We start from the raw sequence: 6,000 nt of genomic DNA on the forward strand, positions 1-6,000 counted from the left end.
GCATTAACATTCGCTTCAGTACTGAGTGAACATACATAAATAAATAACACTATATACATAAATTAGTTTCTAAAGGTCTACTTTCTATCAAAATGTTCGCTGAAAGGCCAAACACATCAGCTTTACGCTTTATTCGCGTACGTTTTACAGCCCAAGTCACTTTCAATTTCGTCTAAAAGCGCTTTATTGTTTACGTAGAACGTGACAGGAATACACTGCTACTTGAAATACGATGTAATATTATGTGTAATACTTTTTTGGTAGCTACATATTTTATTTGTGTATGAATTTATTCGTAATACACGTAAAAGTACGTTTATTTCATTCGTTTTCTATTGATTTTACTTTTTAAGGGACGTATTACAGACTGTGAATCTTGTTCAGTAAGCAAATAATTACTACTCGTAAGTAGTCACGCAAAATATTTGTAAAACTGTAGGTCGATTTCGTTAAACCTGCATCAATCATTATTAAAAGCTCAATTGTTGTGATTAGCTGAATGTGCGATTCTTGTTGCAACATGAATGAAATGAATGTAGCCAATGGTGAGCGAGAGTCAGCCAATCAGAGGTGATTGCGATCGTGACATTGTGGCTGTCATTCTACCGCAATCGCGCAGCTGATCTGGATAGTGACATAGGCTACTTTTTAGCCCGGAAAATCAAAGAGTTCCCACGGGATTTTTGAAAAATCTAATTCCATGCGGACGAATTCGCGGGCATCAGCTAGTACTTATTATAAATGCGAAAGTGTGTCTGTCAGTCTGTTAGCTTTTCATGGCCTATCTATGAAACTATTTTTGACGAAACTTGGTAGTGAGATTGCATGTATGCCGGGGACGGACCAAGGCTACTTTCTATTCCGGAAAATTAAAGAATTCTCACAGGTAACAACGGATGGGATTTTAACCAACTGCCTCTAAGCTTCTTGTTACGGTGAACTAAAACGGTTTTAGGGGAATATTAAGCCAAAGGGGATAAAGAAAACTATTTGTGTGACCCCCCCATAACTCCGTACTAAGGAACTATATTGTGTGTATTTATTTACCCTCCCTAAAGTTATTAAGGTTTAAGGGGAAATGGATGGTAAGGATCGTTTTGCCTTCATAATTAACTTAAGGGTGGCTTACGAACTACAGCGTATTGTAACATAATTTAGTGTAAGACCTTTTAGAGTAAATTTCGTTACATTAAGACAAAGTTATATTTAGAGAGTGAACAGTTTTGGCTGAAGCGAAAATAATTTCAACTTTAAAACTAAAACAAGTAAGCAATAATTAGATTATTTTTACATTACTAAGTACTAGATATGCCAACGTAATTTACCATCGTTTAAAAATTCTATTAATAAAAACTAGGTTAGGTTCACCTTCGGTTGGAAATTTAAATTATCTCTGTACCCGTCAAAATCGTATTGGTCGTATGGTCGTGAAATTGTAATAGACAGATGCAGACTTTCACATTTATAGTATTATTATGGATTTATCAAATACTTGTTATGAATGAAAAAAAGAATCAGTTAACTGCAACAATACTGCAACACTATAACAGAACTGCACTATTCACGAATACCACATTAATCACTAAAACAAAAAGCTTTTTTCATTCATAAAAATTTATGTCTTTCGAAATATTTTTTTCAATTGTGCGAAAAAATGCTTAAACGCACCATTTCCATTAGCTTCTGCCATGTACCAGTGATATAGAGTTGCCTCTTTTGAATTATTATTGCCATTTTTAGGGTCAAGTCGAGTGGAATTTTATTTTGTTGTTCTGTAAATGTTTAAAGGAACCATTGGCTTCATTTTCGCAACGATTTATAAAAAACATTTTTATTTAAAATAATACTAAGTATGGCTCTTTCATCATCATCAAGTCATCACTGGCTCACTACTGAGAATGGGACTGCTCTCAGAATGAGATCCACTACGCTGGCCAAGCGCGGATTCACACCCCTTTTAGGGTTCTGTACCTCAAAAGGAAAAAAAACCCTTAGTGTACCCGTAAAGCCCTTTCACATGATACCATACTTGATATTGTCATCTTACTTTGAAAATTGAAAATATTAATTACTTGTTTATGAATACATTTTAACTTTTTTTTTTGGTTGTGTAACCACAAATTCACGATTTTCGGATTTATTACTTTACTTGTGTTATAATACCTACCAACGTAAAAAGTACCCTACAGGTTTTCTTGACAGAAACGACATGACGACAGACGGGCAGACAGAGAGACAGACAGACAAGGAAGTGATCCTATAAGGGTTCCTTTTTCCTTTTGAGGTAAAAAAATAAATAAATAAAAATATTAAAATAAAACCACTAGGCTATCACAGCGCTCGTTTGCGATTTTACCTTTATGATAATCACTTTCGTGTTAACTTGGCTGTAATTTTAGAAGTTAGGTACATAGTCCTTTATTGAAGTTGTTTATTATCCAATAAAGAAATTCTTGTAACAAGATAGCGTCAGAATGTATGTAATTACAGGGAATGTTGTAACTCCGCCCGACGAGAGATAAGGAAAGCCTGCCGCAAACAATACCATTAGCGCGTGTGCTCGTCGTTTGCAAAAAACACTGTTACAACTAACTATGTATAATGCGTACAAAATGAGTTCTCACGCGCCATTTTAACTTTATGCGTCAATTGTCATGTCAAAAGTACGATTTTAGTCGTTATCTTCAAGGTATACCGTAGGTACTTTTGCCATGCCAGTCGTCTACCTTCCTGCTAAATTTCTTGATTCTAGGTCAACGGGAAGTACCCTATAGGTTTCTTGACAGACAGACAGACAACCAAGTAATTTTATAACGGTTCCGTTTTCTTTTTCAGGTACGGAACTCTAAAAATCTCGTAGACTCAGCAGTTGGAGCTCTACATTGATATGTCAGTCAGTCTAGGTGACTCACATGCCTATACAATGTACATAATAATATTATGTGGGTAAAGCATACAAAGAAATTCAATAGCCGCACTTTGAGGTGCGTTCATAATGACAATAATATTTCACATTTATTGAAAATCGAATAGTTTTCGATCTCATTATTAGAACTGAAGTTCTAATCATGATCATCGTCTCAACCAAACGTCATACCACTACTAAGAACAGGTCTCCTCTCAGAATGACAAGTTTCGGCGACATCACTGTCCAAGTACGGATTGGCAGACTTCACACATCTTTGAGAACATTATGCAGAACTGCTGAGCTTCTTGCCAACTCTTTCAACTTTCTCAGTAGAATCTGCATTCCAAACCAATGGCAGAGTCACAGACGTAGCACAAGAGACATTAGGTTGTCCTACATGAAATAAATAAATTTTGATTTTGCTTTTTTCAAATTTTGAACTTTCAAGCATGCAGGTGTCATCGTGAGATGCAGTTCCCAGTTAACTAAAGTGATATTTAACTTGTAAAACTTACCTTTTGAAAAATACTTATTTTTTTTAATTTTTTTTTTTATGTTACGTCAACTAAGTAATAAATATTTTAAACAACATTATATTATACATATATTTTTAATGTTACTTGTTGTACAAATCATGCCCGCGTGAAATGGTGCCAAAAATACTGGCTGTATTTACGCGCTGGACAGCAAGGCTGATCCTTTGCGCAAAAAAATGAGCCAGCTCTTCGGTCACTAGAAGAGGCCAAATGAACCGCGGTAAAATGTCTCCTAAAAATTTACATATGTAATAGAAAGTTACAGACAAGGTTCTAATAATTAGCAACAATATGAAAGCGAGCTTATCTTCTACGAAGCGTAGCTATGACGTAGCGACGTAGAATGAACAAATTCTACGGAAACGGTGGCCGCTACGACAGGTGGGGGGTGATGAAATTTATGCCTCGCCGCCGGCCCGGGTTAACTCGGTTATTTCATTATTAAACTCAATAGTTTTATCGCTTATTTACTTAAAATTTTACTACTTTGAACGCGTTGCAGAGAGTTAGGGTGTGTGGAGTTATTGCGTTACGTAACACACTCGTAAAATTATAACCATCGCGTTCGAACTTAACTTACTTGTTTGTAATTTTAAGGGTTATTGCGGAACTAAGTTGTGATAATTGTGATAGAGTTTAAAATTGGGGGTAAGATATGTCGAGATGGCAATCGGGGAGGGAACGCCACGCACACGCGCACCCGAAGCGGGCTAACCTGGAAGGGGTATGGCAGCTTTTACTAAACCCATACCCCTTTGGTTCCTACACGGCATCGTACCGGAACGCTAAATCGCTTGGCGGCATGGCTTTTCCAGAGTACCAGTAACTAGCCAGGGCCCAAGCCTCCCACCAGACCAGACAAGAGAAAATTTAGAAATTATAAAATCACAAATTTCCCCTGCCGGGAATCGAACGCGGTTCCTCCCAATAAAGACCACAGCGCTCACCGCTGCGCCAGGGAGGTCGACAATGTATGTAAGTTTTACTTGCTAAAACTAAGTAAAAGTGAAGTTATTTTTGATTCAATATTGTTGTAGGTATCTACCTATCCTTTTCAGGCAAACGTGTAAAGACAATGGAGAAAAGCAAAATAGGTATTAGTCACGTGAAAAATATTTCTAGAAATGAGTTTTCTTACAAAAAATTGCACCTACTGAAAAACACGGCAAAAATGTTTACAAAAAACAGTAGGTTAATAATAAGTGTCTGGCTCATTTCAAAGATATTTTACGTTTTTACACATGATACAAAATACCTATGTGTCATTGACACCTCAACGAAGTGATGAAAACATTTCATATTTTGTGATGATTACGCTTAATGAGTTTAGGCGAATACCTACGTCTACTGTTCGCGAAAATGTTTTAATTTTACTTGTGGAGAGCCGGCTATTGTGTTTATCTATTTGTCTTGGAAATATTTCTTTATTTAAAGTTTTGGATGTTTGTTACTCTTAAAATAACTGAACCGATTTGGCTGGAATTGGAAATGAAGATGCTTGTAGTGTTGTGCTCAGTGTTAAATCACAGACCACTGAATTTTCTGTATAACAACACATATAAGCTACTTTTTATCCCGGAAAATCAAATTGTTCCTGCGAAATTGATAAAACTCTTTATGTGTCCTTCTAACTATACGTCCGTAAGTCTGCGCTAATCTATGAAACCGCTGAACTTTTTTCGGGACCTTCCCAGTTTCCCAGTCAGGTAGAGTACTTAATTTTTTTTATATTATCTATGCTAATTTTTATCTTTGAGAAACAAAGGGTTTCATGGGTATGAAAAAAAATTACGCGGACGAAGTCGCGAGCATCGGCTGCTAAATAATTTAATAATGTTTATTAATAAATCAATTTTAATAAAATGTAGGTATTTGCAAAATAAATAATATTATGAATTTGATAGATTCTTTTATATTACATACTTAGTAAAAAATACCAGATAAATAACAGAACTGTGTAATAAAAACATTACCATATTCAGGCATTTCCCTGAAACTTATCAATAACGTGCAAGGTTTTCCGCGAATAAACAATTTTCATACACTACTTTATCTACCTGTAATTGGTACTGAAACGTTACACTCACCTTTCATACAGCCGGCATGTTATCAATATCCTTTGCACAATATTCAATTAGAGCACAGTCTATACACACCGAGCATAGGAGGGGTCGTTAGAACCGCTTTTCCATCAATTTTTCATTAAGGTGCCCGGTTAAAACACGCCCGAAACGTGTCAAACGACAACATAACATAAAAGCTCCACGTCCGATCTGCACGAGCTCACTAGCAAAACTGGGAGCTTTGCTGTAGATGTTCCGAACCCGAACTTTACTGAAAAGAGATGGGTGTATAGCAAAGAAAGGGACATAAACGGGTGCAGAGGTGCGCAGAAAAGAATTAGATGTTTATTGTGGGCTACGTGTAATAGGATAACAGAACTGCGTGAGTATGTTGAGAGCTTTTTAGCAGTTTCGAGTGTCAAAAGCTCGGTGTTTTTTGTTAACTCCTACGGTTCATATCAGCCTAGTACAATGGTACGTTTACATAAAACAG

General features: G+C 36.3%; 1 protein-coding gene across 2 annotated transcripts in view; it reads right to left on the reverse strand.

The window, feature by feature from the left end:
• mspo (M-spondin) overlaps nucleotides 1-5,725 on the reverse strand; it is a 58,197-nt gene extending 52,472 nt beyond the window's left edge. For both annotated transcript variants that reach the window (XM_034973254.2, XM_069501775.1), the window contains exon 1: nucleotides 5,532-5,725. The gene's annotated coding sequence lies outside the window, so the exon portion shown is untranslated. The remainder of the gene's footprint in view (nucleotides 1-5,531) is intronic.
• Between the last annotated feature and the right edge of the window lie 275 nt (nucleotides 5,726-6,000).

The sequence above is a fragment of the Maniola hyperantus genome, chromosome 11 (assembly GCF_902806685.2).
Source record: "Maniola hyperantus chromosome 11, iAphHyp1.2, whole genome shotgun sequence".
Lineage (NCBI taxonomy): Eukaryota > Metazoa > Arthropoda > Insecta > Lepidoptera > Nymphalidae > Maniola > Maniola hyperantus.